Source organism: Equus przewalskii, chromosome 17 (genome assembly GCF_037783145.1).
Source record: "Equus przewalskii isolate Varuska chromosome 17, EquPr2, whole genome shotgun sequence".
In the NCBI taxonomy this organism is placed as follows: Eukaryota; Metazoa; Chordata; class Mammalia; order Perissodactyla; family Equidae; genus Equus; species Equus przewalskii.
Genome location: NC_091847.1, coordinates 29035697 through 29055003, shown reverse-complemented (window position 1 = coordinate 29055003; position 19307 = coordinate 29035697).

Genomic DNA, 19307 nt, shown 5'->3' with positions numbered 1-19307 from the left:
GGTCACATTGGCCTTCCTGTATAATCCAGGATTATTGCCCCATCTCAAGGTCTACTGATTATCAACCGTAATTCCATCTGCAGCCTTAGTTCTCCTTTCCAATGTAACCTAACATAGTCACAGGTTCTGGTGATTCGAATGTGCATATTTTTGTTGGAGAGAGTACATTATTCTGCCTATGACATTATTTTTTTGTTAGAAGGTCAATTACTATTTAAAGAGATTTAAATAATTAGAAAAATGTATTTGATAACTACTCACAGAATTTATACTTTTAGTCCTCTTCATTCCTTTGTTTAGATGCAGATTTTCATCTGGTATAATTTTCCTTCTTCCTGATTGAATTCCTTTACTCTTTCTTATGGTGCAGGTATGCTGGTGATGAATTCTTTCAGCTTTTGCATTTCTGAGAATAACTTTATTTCACTTTTGATTTTGAAAGATATTTTTTGCTGAATAAAAGATTCTAGGTTGACATTTATTTCTGGACATTAAAAATGTTTTTTCACTGTCTTCTGGATTAGATTTTTTCTGGTGAAAATTCATCTGTCATTCCTCTCTTTGTTCCTCTATACATTTGTGTCGTTTTTTGTCTGACTATTGTAAGATTGTTTTATATTATTGGCTTTATGATATGCCTTGGTGTAATTTTCTTCATATTTCATTGTCAGGAGTTTTGTGGAGCTTTTTGGGTCTGAGGGTTTATTATTTTCACTGAATTTGAGACATATTTGAAAATTTTTGTTAAATGTGTTTTATGTCTCTCTCTTCTCTCCTTAAGGATCTCCTTTCACATGTAGACCAGGTCACTTTATGTCCCAGAGAACCGATCCTCTTTTCATTTTTTTCAGTCTTTTTTCTATGTTTTGTTTTGTACACATTCTATTAATATGTTTTCAAGTTCACTGATCTTTCTTCTGCAACATCTAATTTGTTCTCAATCCTATCTAGTGTATTTTTTCATCTCAGAAATCATAGTTTTTACCTTGAAAAGTTTGATGATGTGGGTCTTTTTTAATCTCTTATGTCCATATTTAACATGATCAATCTGTCATCTAACTTCTTGAACATATCAAATATAGTTATCATGGCTGCTTTAATCTGTGTAGATTAATTCTATCATCTGTGTCATTTCATTATTTTGATTGAGTTTTGTTCCTGGTTCTTGATTATAGATAGTTGGTTCTTTGACTGTCTAATAATTTATTAGATTCTAGATATCATCAAATTTACTTTGTTGGGTTCTATTTTTGCACTTCTGTAAATATTATTGAGCTTTGTTCTGGAACACAATTGAATTACTTTGAATCACTTTGAATCTTCAGGTATTACTTCTAAGCCTTGCTAAGTGGTAGCAGAATCGTGTTCAGGGCTAATTTTGTCTTTCTACTAAGGCAAAAGTCTTCTGAGTACCCTGCCAACACCCAGTGAATTAAGAGGTTCTCCGTCAAGCTGGTGAGCAGCTGAAGGCTTGACTGGGACTGGAGAGTCAGCTTCCAAATTCATTTATGTGGTTGGCCGGAGGCTTCCGTTTCTTGCTAGCTGTTGGCCAGGGATTTCAATCTCTCACTACATAGGCTTCTCCACAGGACTCATAGAGTGTCCTCACTTCTGAGCAGATAGCTTTCTCCAAGTGAAAATCTGAAAGAGAGCAATATGGAAGCCAGGAAACCTGTCTGATCTGCATTGGGAAATCGCTTCCACCACAGTGAATACTCACTAAAAGAAAGTCATGGTAGAGCCCACACTCATGGGGCAGAAAATTAGGCTCTAACAAAGGGACGAGAATCAAATAATTTGTGTACATAATTTAGAACCACCATAGTCAGCCTTCTGACCACCAATTATTTACATGTTTTCCACTTGCAAAATATACTTACCTCCTACAAGACCCCCAATTTTCATCCCTTTACACTCTCAGCTCAAAGTCCAGTATGTTGGCTTCTCAATTAGATCCAGGTATGAATGGGGGCCCCTGGGGTGTAATTACTTAAGTAAAGTTTCTCAAGTATAACTTCTTTTGATCTGAAGATCTGTGAATTAACCAGAACAATTATATGCCCCCAAAATGCACAAGAGTCAGTGATGGAATGGGCATAGGATAACTGCTCAAGGCGAAGGGAATTCACCTCCACCAAGGGAAGGAATACCCAAGAATTTATGGACGTATTTTAAAATTACCACACCCCCTAAAATAATTAACTTTTAATGTTTATGATCATTTTTTTTCAGTGTCTTATTTTCCTTCCAGTTTATAAAGATAAAAGTGACAAGCCCTTTGGAAACTCCCCCATCTAGTGAAATGTTGTCTTCACAGGTAATGAATTTTACTCTTGAGATTATTCCTCAGACTCAAGAGTTTACTTCCCCAGGCTCCTTTCTTACCCCTATTTTTTTTTTCTCGCTCAAAATTGGGTTCCATAAGAATACTCAGGATCTTGTCAATTTACCTCCTTTTCTTGCCCCTGTGAGTGGAGGTGAACATAATTAACTCTACTTAATTACACTAGCATCTCTATTTCTTTCTTTTGGCAATCAAAAGAAAACACCATTCTCTGTTCAGAGAATATGTTGTGAGGTTGTGTTTCCTTCTTTAGATAGTTCTGTCAGTAAATTTTGTGTGAATCTAACTTGACTTTTCTATTTTCTTACATATTGGAGGAAGGAGACTCTGTGATCTGATCTGACTGGTCTTTACTGAAAAAGGATCTCATGGATTTTAAGTGAAAGGACATGGACTTGGACCAAGACCTGAAGTTTGCTTTGTGACCCTATTTTGGTGCTGTCTTTCTTCTACCGACAGCATGTTCCCTGAAAAATGGAATTCTTTAATCTGAGAGTATTGATAAAATGGAAAAAGTATGGTTTCAAAAGCTGAAAAGTTAAGTATGAAAAGTGTATTTTAACTTTATTTGGAAGCTTCACTTACATATATACTGACTTCAGTTTATAATATTCCAAGCTTTCTGATTTGATGTTTATTTCAGTTATGTTGAATAAGAATAGATTGGAGTTGCTACAGATACCATTTATTTCAAAATACTTCTAATTTTATGCTAGCTTAGGAAGCATCAGATATGTTTGGGCAAGAGTCAAAGACACACCTGAATTTTTCTCATATTTTCATCACTCAAAGCCATTAATGAGGGTGCTGCCTTCAGATTCTATTTCTTAAAATGCATAGATAACATTCAAGCCCATTTTTTTCCCGAATTGCAACATATTTTAACTTCTCTGATTCTAATGACTAGATAATGTTTATCTTATTCTTACATCCATGATATAGAATGGATGAAACTTAGGACCATAATTTGGATTGCAAATTATCACCTCAAAATTGAGTCTTTGTTGACTTTGTCTTTATATTTTTCTTTAAAATTTTTACAGTGGTCTCATAAGATTCAACCTATTATTTTACCATCAGAAAACAAAATTTTTCTTTTATAGATAGAATTACTAAGTTTTATCGAGTTTTTAATGCACTCAATGTCAAACAACCTGTTCAAACCTGTGTTGGGTCAGACATCGAGACATTATGACTTCTGAAACAGTTTCTGCTCCCCAAAATTCACCACACACTTGATTCATGCCCATCAGCCTATATGTATATATTTTTTCACACTTAGCTATGTTAATATTTACATTTTTTTCTAAAAGCCCAAGATGAACTTATTATTCTTTTTAAATTATGCTGAATTTTGATTCTGAGAACTGGTGACATCAATGGAGAACAGGGAGGTTTGTATCTCTTGCTAGTTATTGACTTTAAAAATCTTTTGATGAGGACTTAATGTCTGCCTTCACTGATATCTGATAGGAATAGGATAGAAGACTGAAGAGGAAATATTTCTTATCCGGTGACATAACAGTGTCTTGACAGAATAATAACTATTCCCTGATTTCACTCAATTACTCTCAGACAATGGAAAAGCTTATATTTTTAGAGATTGCTTTTACCTACTGTTGCCTGAAATTCAGGGAGGATAATAAGGCTTAGAAACTGAACATGAATACCAGATTTAAAGTCCCCCCCAAAATTATATAACATCCTTTTGCATCAGACTACCGCCTGGTATTACCATGGAATCATTCTTATATTTAAGAATGAAATAATTATATAATGTTAGATAGGAAAATGATACTTCATGTAAATGTGGTTTGGAAACAAGTAATATTTAAGAGATTTACTTTAAATCACTGTGAAGTTGTGGCTTTGTAAGAGAGATCAAATAGAAGAAATGTTCTTTTAAATAGAATATAGTATATAATGAGAGTTTTGGATACCTGCTCTAAGATGGGGTAACAAAGATTCGAATTATAATGAGTTTCAGATATTGAATGTTAAACAACAGTGTGATTCCCAAGAGAAGGGACATAAGATTATACAAGTTATGACTGGAGGCAGTGGGAGGGGGCTTAAACAGAAACCAGCAGTCTCAAGAACTAAGGAGACAGAAGCAATCTTGGCAGAAGCAGAAGTTCTTTGAAAATTCAACTAAAGAAATCTAATTTAGAGTTTAAAACTGTCCCACCAAGAAAAATCTAAGCCTAGATGCAAAAATAATAAACCTGTCTTTATTTGCAGATTGCACAATTGTCTGAAGTTCTAAAGAATCTGTACAAAGAGTTCCAGAAAACAATAAGTGAGTTTAATGTTGATATATAAGAATCAATTGTACTACTATACATGAGGAATAAACAAATGAAAATTAAAGTTTAAAAAGCAAAACCATTTACACCAATATAAAAATATAAAACATTTAGGAATGAATTTTAAAAAAATATTTGAAAGACCTGTACACTAAACTCTACAATATTTGTTGATAGAAATTATAGAAGATATAAGTTAATGGGGAGATAAACTACATTCCTACATTAGGAGACTCAAAATTGTTGTGATGACAATATTCCACCAATTCACCAATTGATCTGTAGATTCCATGCAATCTCAATTAAAATCCCAGGTAGGGGGCTGGCCCCATGGCTGAGTGGTTAAGTTCGCATGCTCCATGTGGCGGCCCAGGGTTTCATCAGTTCAGATCCTGGGCGTGGACATGGCACTGCTCATCAATCCATGCTGAGGAAGCATCCCACATGCCACAACTAGAAGGACCCACAGTTAAAATTACACAACTATGTACCAGGGGGCTTTAAGGAGAAAAAGGAAAAGTAAAATCTTTAAAAAGTGAAAATCCCAGCTAGTCTTTTTATAAACGGACAAATTGGTTTAAATGTATATGGATCAAAAAGGAACTAGCATAGGCTATACATTTTTCAAAGTAAAAACACATTTGGAAGATTTGCTTACCTGATTTCAAGACTCCTGTTAAGTTACATTTATCAAGCTCGTATAGGAGATGCATAAGAATAGATACATAGATTACTGAAACACAGTAGAAAGTCCAGAAATGTTCACATATCTATGGATAACCGATTTCCAACAAATGTATAAAGGAGAAAGAATGGCCGTTTCAACAAATGTGCCAGGATAATTTGGATACCTACATGCAAAGACCCCACAAAACTTCATACATCACAACATACGTAAAAACTAGCTCAAAATGGATCATGGATTTTAAGGTAAAACCTAAAACTATACAACTTTTAGTAAAAAAAGAAATGGAAAAAACTTTTGTGAACTTGAGTTAGGCAATGATATATTGGATATGACACCAAAAGCAGAATCCATAAAAGAACAAATTGATAAATTGTACATTATCAAAAGACTTTGCTAATATAATGAAAAGGCAAGTGTAAAAATAAATAAGCAGATTTTAATTTTGGATGAAAAACCAAACAAAACTATAATCGTTTATAAGATTCATACATTAATAGAAGGATACAAAAAATTAAAAGTAAAAGAAAGAAAAAGCTATGCCATTCATATACTAATATAAAGAAGTTAGTATATGGGTTATTCTAACCATAGAGCAAATTTATAGAATTTTAATAGGAAATTTTAAATAGAATTTTATTAGGAAAAATAGACAAATGCACAATCATAATGGGAAGCATTAACTCAACTTTTTCAAAAGCTGATATAAAGACCAGAGAAAAAACCCAGGAAGGATATGGAATATCTGAAGACCACAATAAGGAAAACATGTCATATGTTATTGACTGATAGACTATTGCACCCAACAAGAGAAGCATTTACACTTTCTTCAAATGTCCACGGGATATTTAGCAAAATTGGCTGTATTCTGTGCTGAAAATAAAAGCTCAGCACATTTCCAAGGATACATATTATTTAAGGAATATTCTCTGATCTAAAGGAATTAAGCTACACATCAATACCAAGTAGATAAGTCGAGAAAATCAGCTGCCTGTAGTATATGTCAAAATAATCCACGGATCAAAAAAGTTAAAACAGAACTTAGAAAATATTTAAAACTCAGTAATAATGTTTGGGCTGAATTAATGGCAGTGCTAAATAGAAATACATAATTTTAATTGCATATGTGAGAAAAGAAGAAAGGCTGAACAATCAATGATATGAGCTTCTATCTTATGAACCAAAAGGAAAGAAACAAAGAACAACAACCAAAGCAAAGCAAACAAAGAAAAGTAGAAGAAAAAAACAATACAAAGATGAAAGTACAATTCAATGAAATGGAAAATGAGCATTCAAAAGTTTGTTATATAAAAAGATTGATAGAAAGCTTAACTTCAACATGAATGATCAAGAAAAAGAGAAATCACAAATTACCAATATCAAAAATAAAAATGAGAGAGATGTGTCTACAGTCCTATTAATATCAAAAAGACAGTAAGTGGGAATTATGAAACAAAGTCATAATTAGGAAGCAATGGATAATCTCCTCGGGGAGAGACTTAGCAAATCTTACAAAAGAAGAAATTAAATATCTGAATGGTCTATTATTTGTTAAAGAAGTTGAGTCCCTTCTCTAATTCAATTTCACAAAGAAAATGTGTCTGATACTGAAGAATTCACCAGTATGTTATTTCAAATATTAAAAAATATTCAAATCTTGCATTCTTTACTTGAAAATAAGGAACATTTTCTGACCTTTATGAGGTCAGCATAAACTGATTTCAAAATCTGTCAAAGAAATTACCAAACAAAATTGAAAATTCCAGAATTAATGTTTCTCATAAAGACATGAGAATCTTTATTAATGTAATGTGAAATCATCATGAAGTAGAGTTTATTTCAAGCATATAAAGATGGTTAAACTTTCAATAGTTAATAAATAGGATTCACTACACAGTATGAGGGGAAAAATGACTGTCTTAACAGAAGCAGAAAACCTACTTGACAAAATTTGGTACCCATGCATGATAAAATTTAGCAAATTAGTAGTAGGAGGTAACTTCATTAATCTGATAAACTGTGTCTACAAAAAACCTACAGCAAACATCAAACTCAATGATTAAATGGAAAACTTTTCCTTTGCTATTGAGAATGAGAGAAAGAAAATGGGAAATAATTAGCATGACATGGTTGTGTGTGTTGAAAAATGCAAAATAATTTATAAATTAATAACTTTAAAGTGTAAATTTAGCAATTTTACTGGATACAAATCCATATACAAAGTTCAATTATATTTCTATATGCTACCAAAAAATAATGAGATTTTTTAAAATGCAATTCTATCTATAAAATATAAAATATCGATGGATAAATCTAATGGACGTAAAACCAAAAGATAATTTTGAGAAAATTGAAGAGAACTTAAATGCAAGGGTATACCATTTTATATTATGTACTTTTCATGGATTGGAAGACTCAGTATTGCAGAGATGTCACTTCCCCCAAATTCAATGGCATACCAATAAAAATCTTGGGAGGAATTTTTGAAAATTAACAAGCTAATTATAAAATTTATTATGGAAATAAAAATTGAAAAAATTGTTCAAGATACTGTTGAAGAAGATGACAAAATTGGAGGACTGATTTTGTCAGACAACAAAGCCTTTTATAAAATCTACACTAAATCACATAGGAGAGTATTGGCCAAAGAATAGGTAAATAGCATTGAAATATGAAGTAAAGTTCCAGAAGTAGACATTCATATATAAGGTTACTAAATTGATGACAACGATTGCAGAACAGTGGGGAAGCGATGTTGTTTTTGAAGCCAGGTTTCCTCAGGAGTACCGTAGATATTAAACCAATTTGCTGTTTTTCCTGTTTAACTTGAGGGATGACTTGGTCTCGAGGATTTGTGAGCTTCTTTTGCAGCAGAAAGAGAATGCCTTCAGGGAGGTTGCCATCACAATGGTGGGCCCTCAGCAGCCATTGAAGCCCAGAAGTCAGATTGCCCAGGGCCTTATTGGAAGTGACCCCTTTGTTTCCCCGAAGCTCCTCCTGCCAAGCCCCTTAGCTCTGTAAAACCCTCCTGCTTTCTGTTCTTGGGGAGGTGGATTTGAGCAAAACCAGGCTCCCACCTACTTGTTTTGGCCAATTTGAATAAATCTCCATCTCCAAGCACCTATGTCTCAGTGTTTGGCTTCCTGTGCATGGAGATTTAAGAGGTTCAGTATCATTTTCAATAAACCATGTTAGATCAATTGGATGGCCAAATGGGAAAAAGTAAATCTTTACCCCAACCTCATATCACATGCAGAAATTCCAAATGAATTGCAGACCAAATTGTGAAAGGTAAAGCAATGAAGCTTATTCTCTCACTACACATTAAATCTGTTGAGAATAGTATAAGATTCTTTAAAAACAAAAAAAATCATCTTCTGTTCCTTTCATTCCTCTGCTTAGTATTGTAGGGAAGGGAGGACATTTCCTCTCCCCAAATGGGGGTTCGTCTGGCTGGAGAACGAATTAAATTCACATGAGACAGAATAGCAAGAGAAAATTAAACAAAGCTTTATGAGGAACCATGGCCCGGGGCCTTTCTTCCCGAAGGAAGAAAGGGCACCAAAGAAGTGGGGTGCACACAGTGGTTCTATACCCCCAAATGGGGTGTTTCACATGTGATTGAAATGTCTCTCCCACAATAGTCACAAGATTGCCCTGTCGGCACAGTGCGTGATGGACACAGCAGGTAGTGGTCTGCTGTCTCAGAGGGCGTAGCCGGAGGCAAGTCAATTGTCTGGAGCTGGGTGGTCACAGGTGAGCTCAGCAATCAGTTCCTAGCCTAAAGAAAGATGCTTAATCTTTAAGAAATGCCAACGTTGGGAGGGGGAGGGAAGTCAGTTACAGGAGGTTACCAGACTAGCACAATAAAATGCAGATTTTATGTCCTTGCCTTTGGTATTGATTAAGAGTTTTTAGAGAGAAGGTCATCGCCTCTCTTCTTCCTGGTACAGAGAGGGAGGCACCTTTTACAGATAGAGATTTACCTTACAAACGTAAATGTGTCCTAACAAAGGGCAATTTCCATTCCTCAGAGCCTCCTTCCCTGTCCCAGTTTATCAAAAGCAATCAGCCTCAAATAATCCTGCTGCCAAAGAGACATATCTTGGGGTGGCCAATTCCAGGTCCCCACAGTATCTACAATTAACTAATTGATTAGCTCTTACTATGTGCTAGGCGCTGTGCTGAGAGCTTTACACAGATTAATTTTCATAACAACCCTGTGAAGTAGGTATGTGCTTCATATCAAACAGACGAGGAAATAGAGACAAAGATAGGTTAATGAAATTACCTAATTCATTCCTTATTTCTATTTGTTTCTTAAAAGTTTCAACGTAGAATTTTAGCCAAGCAATCAGAGTTGCTGAATCCCAAGCCTAGACTGATTTCTTTCTCTCTGTGAGACCAGGTTTAAGTCACGTAATCTCTCTAAGCCTCAGTTTTTTCACCTAAAAAAAACGTGTACTATGTAGGGCTGGAATTATCTCTAGGAGTTGTGAAGATCAAATGACAAACTATATAAAAGAGCTTTATGAACTATAAATTACCATAAAAATGTGTTTGCAATAGAAAACTTGCCCGAGGGAAAAAGGCAACAGTTTAGGAGGCACCAAGATTCAGGAGTAAGATCAGCATTTGAATCTCATCTCTACCCCTTTCCAGTGGTATGATCTCAGCAAATTACCTGGTCTCCCAACCCGTTTCCTCATATATATTGGAGATAATATCGTGCTGTCAGTATATGCCAGCTAATATTATGTGCCAGATAATCTAAGTGCTTTACATGTATAGACTCATTTAATTCTTATGATAACCCCATGGAGTAGATACATACATGACTCTAGTTTTCAGATGGCAAGTGTGAAGCACAGAGAGGATGAGTGGCTTATCCAAGGGCTAATAAGTGGCAGAGCCAGAATTTGATCCAGAGTCAGCCTGCTATTGGGTTCACAGGTTTATTGTGAAAAATTAAACAAGACGACATATAGGAAAAAATAAACATAGTATACAACACAGCCTAAACACTCAATAAATGTTAACTGTAACTATTATTTTAATAAACTAAGAATGTACTCCTCAAGGATGAATAGAGAGGTATATTAAACCCATGGAGTAATGCAGCACAGAAACAAGAACTGAAAAATTAAATAGAGCAGGTGAAGTATTTGGCAAGGAAAAGGGGATACTTTGGATGATGGGGGGGAGCACAGAGATGTGAGAAACAGAATAAATATCAGTAAGGATGATGTAACCGGCAAATAGGAACTATCGGCCCTAGTGACAATAAAGGCATAGTGGGTGTCTAGTGGGTTGAGTCAATATTCATCTTTGAGGTTGTTAAGAGTTGGTAACTTGTTGCCATGGTGACTTTAAACTATCTTAGATTATGTCCTGGTAAAGGTCCTTAAATTAGCTTATCTTTGCAGTTTTGTGTGCTACATAAAAAGTATATGACTCCAGAAAGTGCTTCTAAATAAAAGTTTGTACATTATCAGCCAGCACAGTCCTTAAATCCTCACGTGTAGCTTCATAGATTGACTCTTTTGAATGAAACAGAGCAATCTGTCACTTGACTTTTCTGTGACATTCAAGATATTGAAGCTTATAAGAAAAGATTGATTTAGACACAAGTTTAATGGAATTAAAAATGTGTGATTAATGGCATCTGTTTTTTAAGCGTGATAGCTGAAGTAAAATTAATTAATGCCATATATAAATTACACATTACACTGTATTTTGCCCCAAAAAGCAGGGTAAATTTGTCAAATTTTTCTTGTTTTTGCAAATTTTAATATCTTGTGGATATTAGATCATATAATTGCATGGCCTTTCTTTTTTTTTTATTTTTCTTTTTGTGAGAAAGATCAGCCCTGAGCTAACATCTGCCACCAATCCTCCTCTTTTTTTTCTGCTGAGGAGGATTGGCCCTGAGCCATGCCCATCTTCCTGTACTTTGTATGTGGGATGCCTGCCACAGCATGGCTTGATAAGCAGTGCGTAGGTCCGTGCCCAGGATCCGAACCAGCAAACCCCAGGCCACCAAAGCAGAGCACTCGAACTTAACCACTATGCCACAGGGCCAACCTCTGCGTGGCTTTTATCTTTATCTCAGTATTCCCTCCTGAATTTCAGCATTGTTTGAATATCATGATTCCACTTTTCAGCACTGTGAATTATCTGAGAAGCCAAACAATATCCAACTTCATTAGTTACCTTAGAGAAAAAGAAAAGCCTTATATGAGCTTCAGATGGTGTGGCCTGTAAGCATCATGCTGTGCAATGAACTAAGGTAAATGTTTTTTCTTTTTCCCTTTTAATATATTTAAAAAATAAAGAAAGATGAGGAAGGGATCTATTTTCTCAGTAAAGCCTCCTGCACCAGATATTCAAAATATACACATATACACACACCCCACAGAGTATTCATAATCTCTGCAAACAAGCTTCACGTCAAAGCCACTTGAAGACTAAACCAAAAAATATAGGCATACAACCTGAATCAGTAGGAAGTTGTAGCCTCATTCTATGACTGCAGTGCTAACCTTATAATTCCTGTGGGTACACATAGTTTTGAGTTGCTAAGTACAATAGGATTCAGACATATTGAGGACACCTGGAAGGTTATAGAAGGAGGTCCATCTTGAATTCAGACTGAGTAGTTTGGGTGTTAATACCCCTGGTCTTTTATATATGTCTTGAAGATTTCAATTTGGTTTTATCCCTCTGGCAACGAGCAAGGAATGTCAACAAATCTTTTCACTATTTGTTCTGTTTACTGCTCAGAATACTGTGTTTGGAGAGCCTAGGGCTATCTATAGGAGCTTATGCATATAATCTGGCATGACCGTTCAAAAAGGGTATCTGAATTGTAGACATGTACTTTCAATAAGATTAAAATGTATCAGGTCCTTTCCTATCTCAAAGCACTAGACTTACATGTAGCGGGAATAGGGAGGCCTTTTTTTTTTTTTTTTTTTTTTTTTAACAGCAGCCACTAAATTATACAACTTAGGAATTTTCCCCATAGTAGCCAATTTAATTGAACAAACTGCTTTTGTGTAAAATTAGTTAGAGATTAAAAAGAGTAGGCCAAACGGTTGATTAACAGCATGCTGCGGATATTACCTTATGCAGGAATTTCTCATCTTTGTGCTACATTCTCCAATATAGTTTATTATTTATGAGTCACATAGAAGAAAGCTGTTGCCTATGAGTTTCCTAATGACTAAATCGGATAGTTTGAATTAAACGTATCCTGAGAATTGTGGTCCGCAGTGGAAAGTGAAGTGAAGGAAAGGTTGTTTATTTGTTTCTATCAGATTCCAGATGGAGTGTCAAACAAATAGAAAGTAAGGTCATGACAAGGAATGTCTGAAAATCTCACAACAGGAAGATCTTGAAAGTTTAATGCCCTTACATTCTCTTTTTTCCCAAATATTAGGCACACGCTCCTATGGTTTGTGATGAGATGAAGACATCACAAATAGATGAAAAGATCTTGTTTCGATTAATTTTAAAGAGAGCCTTTCAACACCTTTCAGTAACTTTACGGCTTGTATACAGACCATGAGGATATTCTCTCAACTAGAAAGTCCTGACTATATGCTATGATTTAAGGTCATTTCCTTCTTAGTGAAGCCAGACATCACCATTTTGCCCCTCCCACCCTCATCTTTGAGAAAAATAAAAAGAACATCACCCTGAAATTTGGTATAACTTCTTTTTCATAATGGGAATTATTTGACACTGACTTCTCACTGTCAAAAGATACGTTTGAAATCCTTAGCTTGGCATTTGTCAGCTTCTATTATTTCATCTTTATCTCATTTTCCTGTCTTTTCTTTCATTACTTCTCTATGCCACCTCCCAGTGCCAGTCAAATTTGCCTCTTCAGGATCAAGTTGAAGAGTAATATAATAATGGCCTCAAGGAATCATACCTCATCAAATCCAAATTCCTCTGCAATATGACCTCCTCTCCTCCATCCAAAAGGTGGAGTCTGTTCCTTCCCCTCTGGAATCAGGGCTGGCCTTGTGAACTGCCTTAACCAGTAGGATGCAACAGAAGTGATTTTGTGTAAATTCTGAAGGTTACGCCTAAAGAGGCTTTGCAGTTTCACAGAACCCTGGGAACAGCATGCAGTGAAGAAGCCAGTCTATTCTCTTAGAGTGTGAAGGCCACATGGAGAAGAACCAGAGTGCCCCGGAAAACAACCAGCACCAACTTCTTGGTCTTTCCTGGTTGACTAATCCCCCATCTGAAAGCAGCCTCATCTGTGAGCTCAGGTGAAACCAGCAAAGGAATAGCTCAGTCAACCCACAGAATCATGAGAATGAATAAGTCATTGTTTTAAGCCACTAAATTTTTGGATGGTTTGTTATGCAACAATAAATAATAATATAAAGACAATAGATAATTGATACACGATTTGCTTATGATTTCCTTGAACACTGTATGCCTCGGGTTTACTTCCTCCTTAGAACAATTATGACACTTGTATATCAGCTAATGTTGTCTTGTATTACTCATATTTTAAGAAACTTCTCCTATATCCCAAACAAAATATAAGCTCTTTTATTATAGACTGGCATATTTTAAAGAGAGAGGGCCACTTATCCTTTAATTTGGTATTTAGTGTCCTTGAAGACTTTTAGTCATCTGTCCAGATTAAATTAAACCAGGTTGGTTTTGCATTTCTCTATCCATTTTGTTCTTAAACATTTATACGCTGCAATACCGAGAAAGAGAGGTGGGAAGTGTGTGAGAATATTTGTGTCAGTTTTATTCAAGATACGTTTATTGATCATGTACAGTATGGAAGACAAAATGCTAGAAGTTCTGCAAGGTATACATAAAAGACTAAAAAAGAACTTCTGCATTCAAGAAATTTATCATTTAGAACAGGGTTTAGTAAATTATGGGCAGCTAGCTGACTGCATATTTTTGTAAATAAAGTCTTTCTGGCATTCACCCGTGCCTCCATTTATGTAATGTCTATGCTGCTTTTTAATAACAATGGAGTTGAGCAGTTGGCTAAACGACTGTATGGTTTGCAAAGCCTAAACTATTTACTGTCTGTGCCTTTAAGAAAAAGTTCGCTGAATCATGGTTTAGAATAAGTAATAAATATAACTATATTCAGAGAAAAAATATAAAATGTGAATACTGGCAGAGAGACAAAAAATGAAATATTTTACAGATAAAAAGGAGACTATGATCATTTTTGGCTGGAATATTGAGGAAAGGCTGCATGAGTAGGGATAACTTGACATAGTTAAATAAAGATAATGTTCTGAATGCAGTGGACTTGAGGGTGAGAAGTTTGAGAGCAGGAGAAACAGAGAGAAGATCTCAAGAGTGAAGAAGAAGAGAATAAAGAGTGTAGTTGAGAGTAAGGGAGAAGATTGAGATGTTATAATGACCTTGAAAACCAAGATGGAAGAGATTTATAAAGCAGGATGCTCCACAGTACAGACTACTAAAGAAAGGTGTTGTATTGGTTTCCAAGGCTGCTGTAACAAATGCCAAATAAAACAACAAAATGTATTGTTTCACAGATTTCCAGTCTAGAAGTCTGAAATCAAGCATTTGGCAGGCCTATACTCTCTATGACAGCTCTAGGGACGCATTCTTCCTTTCCTCTTCTAGTTTCTGTTGGCTGGCACTCCTCGACATTCCCTGGCTTGCAGGTACTTCAGTCCAGTCACATGACTATCTTCACCCTGTGTGTCTGCACATCACCTTCCCTCTGAACGTGTCTTTCTATGTGCCCAAATTTATCCATTTCTATAAGATCACCAGCCATATGAGATTAAGGCCCACCCTAATGACCTCATTTTAACTTGCTTACCTCTGTAAAGACTTTATTTCCAAATGAGGTCATATTCTAAGGTAATGGAGGTTAGTGCTTCAACTAGGTTTTTTGGAGGGACACAGTTCAACCCAAAACAGATACAGACCAGAAAACTGGGAGGAGCCAGGTTAGATAGAGGCTTGGTTGTCATTGATGAACTTTGAATAACTAGTTTAAGTTACCTTGATGAGTTTGGGAACCAGACTGCTATGGTGTATAATGCTTGAAGGGGAATTAGAAGATGTTAAGATAGAACAATTTATGAGGAAATTCAAAATGATGAAAATAAGGATAAAGAACAGTAGCCTGAGGAGATCATAGAGCTAACATTCATTTTAGGAGAGTCAGTCTGCTAACAAAAAAGAAATTGAAGACACACAAGAGAACAAAACAACTTATAGAGCAAGTGTTAGGTTTAAGTAAGTAAGAAGAAAAGCAACCAACATGACAGGTGGAGGGAGGAAACACAGTCAGAAGGAAAAGTATATTCTCCCTCGAAGACTGGAAGAAAGAAAGAAGCATCCCGTTAAGTTGCCAGAGATATTTCCCATTGGATTCAGAATTTCTTGGGAAAGTAGGATATGACATAAAATAGTAGGGATTGTGTCTAGAACTTAAGGCTAATTAAAAAGTCTAGAATTGCTGTATTTATACATTTGCTTTGGTACCAACCGCAGATAAATAAAATATATGTAGGCCAGCCAGCAAAGAGCACTGAATTATGATTAGGGAGCTTGGATTGATAATAAATCTCACTGGCATCGTTCTGTGATTTTTCCACTAATAGCAGCCCCAGAGATGCAATAGAGAATGTAGACTGTAGGGGTTATTGAGACCTGGAGATTGACAAGAAGTATTTGAGATGGTAGAAATTGAATGCACAGTCATAGTTTTTACTTTGAAGCAAGAATTTCCTAAAAAGGCAAAATAAATGATAAAAGATGGGATGAACTTGGAGACAAGAAAACAGGAAACATCCAGAATTTGTGATGAAAACAAAGCACAAATGTAGTAGCAGTGACTGAGTGAGACGAGAAGGAGATTTTAGAATTTGGAGTCTTAAGTATAGAGGAATGTTTAGTTCTGATGAGGAGAAATGTGTGACAAGGCTGGTAGGTTGTTAGGAAAAACAGAATTAAAAACAAACAAACACCTTGATCTAAATGGAGAACACGACATCAGAAAATAGATCGAAGGGGCCGGCCCGGTGGCATAGTGGTTAAGTTTGCGCTTTCCTCTCCTTGGCGGCCTGGGGTTCGTTCCCCAGTTTGGATCCCGGATGTGGACATGGCACCGCTTGGCAAAAGCCATGCTGTGGTAGATGTCCCACGTAAAAAGTAGAGGAAGATGGGCATGGATGTTAGCTCAGAGCCGGTCTTCCTTAGCAAAAAGAGGAAGATTAGCAGTAGTTAGCCCAGGGCTAATCTTCCTCAAAAAAAAGATAAATAAATAAAATAGATCGAATGAACAAAGACTCAAAAACCAAGCTCATTTTATAGTTTAGTTAATGTGAGGATCTGAATAAAGTGATTAAATTATTTTTTATCAGGAAGAGATCATTTTTCATATGACTGGCAGAACTAATGGCAGAAGATTTTAAATCAATGGAAATGTACATGCAAATTAATGTGAGACTAATTTTTTTACTTTGTGAAACTGGGTGGAGGGTGGGTGGAGGAATTAATACAGAATGCTTAATTGTTAATGGGAAATTGTGTGGGTAGCTTGTTTTAATTGCTAGGCAAATCTTAATGAATAAATGCTCAGATTAGCGTGCTTTGATATTATAAAGGGTATAAGTTGAAGTCATCTTTTATATTACTTTTTATATCATAAACTGTGAAGAACTGTCTGGGGAGGATGCATTATCCTTGGCCTCAGAGACACACAGTAATTTGGTCAGACTGAGCTGAAAGTAAGTGCAGACAGGAAATTCCCTTATTTTCCTCTTCACCAAACATTTAAGCAAGATCTGTCAAATCTCGCCTGCCAGTCTCTAGATGGCATCTCAAACAGATCCCATAACTCTCCTATCTCTTTTGACTATAAGCATAATTTCATTTCCAGTTATTAAAATGTTTTGTCTAGTTTAAATTAAAATTTCAATTTCACATCCAATTAAAAATTTTTCCCCTCTCATTACTTTAGGTATGATCTCTGTCTAATTTAGAAAAACACCAGTGAGTTAAATGGTGGGGAGAGGATGGTCTCTTCCTTCATCACTTTTCTCTACCTACTCTTCCTTTCCCACCTCCATCCTCTCTCCTCCTGGGGTTGGGACAGGAGGAGGGGGGAAAAATTAGAGAAAGTGGTACAAATGGTTTGTACCTCAAGGGTGCTCTCTGTGGTTTTTTTGTTCGTTGACATTTTCTGTCTTTAATCATCGTGATTATGGCAGATATTTAAGCCTAGAATAAGGGTGCAGGATTTGGGGAGCCCCTCCTTGCCTTCTTCGCGCATCCCTGGTGGTGTAGTGCCACACTCTCTCCCCGACTGAGCTCTCTCTTTGTCAGAGTCCATTAAAGTGCCTTATGTCTGCTGCCTTCTGCAAGCATATACATGGCCCACTGGAAACTCGTGCATCCTTGTCTCACCAAATTGTGGGAGATAGTTTGCCTAGCATCAGACTCCCCGTTTCTCATTCTGCCTAGCAGGCAGTCCTAGCCAGCTTTCTGTATAAACAGTGGGCACCCTTCTCTATGTTGTCGTTTGCTTCCAAAGTCGAGTTTTCTCCTGAGCTCTGTCACCTTACCACATCTAGCTGGCGAGAGCAAAATGGGCTCTAACAGCCTCTTGATGGGGAACGAGGTGACTTTCTCCTTCTTGTAATCACCCTATTTCTAATAAGTAGTTCTCTATGGGTGTCTGTCACTTGGCTTAAATGAGGAGAGAAGACTGTACATCCCCGTCTCCCAGGAAGAAGAAAAGAGATAAAGCAATCTGTCTTTCTAGGAATTCTCTACAAATATTTTACTTTTAAGTTTTAATTCTTCCCTTATGTTGACTTTTATAGGTCATGATGTCTAACTGGTTTTGATCCATTTTGGTCAGTGTTGCAAAGTGGTTTTATTACTGCTCCAGAATATTGGGGTACATCACATGCACAGTCATGCACCACACAAAGATATTTCAGTCAATGACAGACTGCATCTATGATAGTGGTCCCTTAAGACTAGTACCGTATAGCCTAGGTGTGTAGTAGACTATAACATATAGGCTTGTGAAAGTACAATCTATGATGTTGGCACCTTGATGAAATTGCCTAATGACACATTTCTCAGAATGTATCCTTGTCATTAAGTGACACATGACTGTATTGTTCTCACCTTTGGAGTTTTAGCTGAAAATCTGAGACTTCAGACACAGTCTCAAATTTCTCTGCAGATTCATTTTGAATGCTATTGTGTTAAACCTAGGACTGACATTCCACATGGAGAGCTGTAACCTACCTAGCAAACAGCACCGTGAGGAGGGGGAGATCGAAGTTTGTCATCACTTTCTCCTGGGCATGTTGATGAGGATGAGAACAACTCACAGTATTGACATAAACATTTTTAGTAATTGACTAGAGATGGAGATTTCTATTGGTTAGTACTGACTACTTCTTTTAGCTCAAGTTGGCACACTGTTGCACTGATGTATACTTAATATTCATTAAAAACTTCTTGATTGCAGGGCTTATGCCTTATCCATATTGTGGGATTTTTAGAGTAAAAGAGTGTTTAAATAGTTGGTGCTCAGTTTGTGATGTAAATATGATATGTGGTCTTCAGAACTTCACAATGAGGATTTAAGTCTTCCCTTAGCTTTTTGTTTATAAATTCATATTTAACAAACACTTAAATAGCACTTACTGTGTATCAGGTACTGTTCTGAGTGCTTTATAACTAATAATTGATTTGATTCTCGTAACAACTCTATGAGCTGGGTACTCCTATCATTCCCATTTTACCCATGAGTAAACTGAAGTGCAGGGGTCTTACGTGGCCCCAGGATCAGCTGTGACCCTGGGTGGTAAAGCTCCGGTTTGGAAAGGGGCAATCTGACTCCAAAATGTGTGTTCTTACCACTGTGCAATACAGCCACTTACTTCTAAGGGATTTAAATTAGTTTAAAATA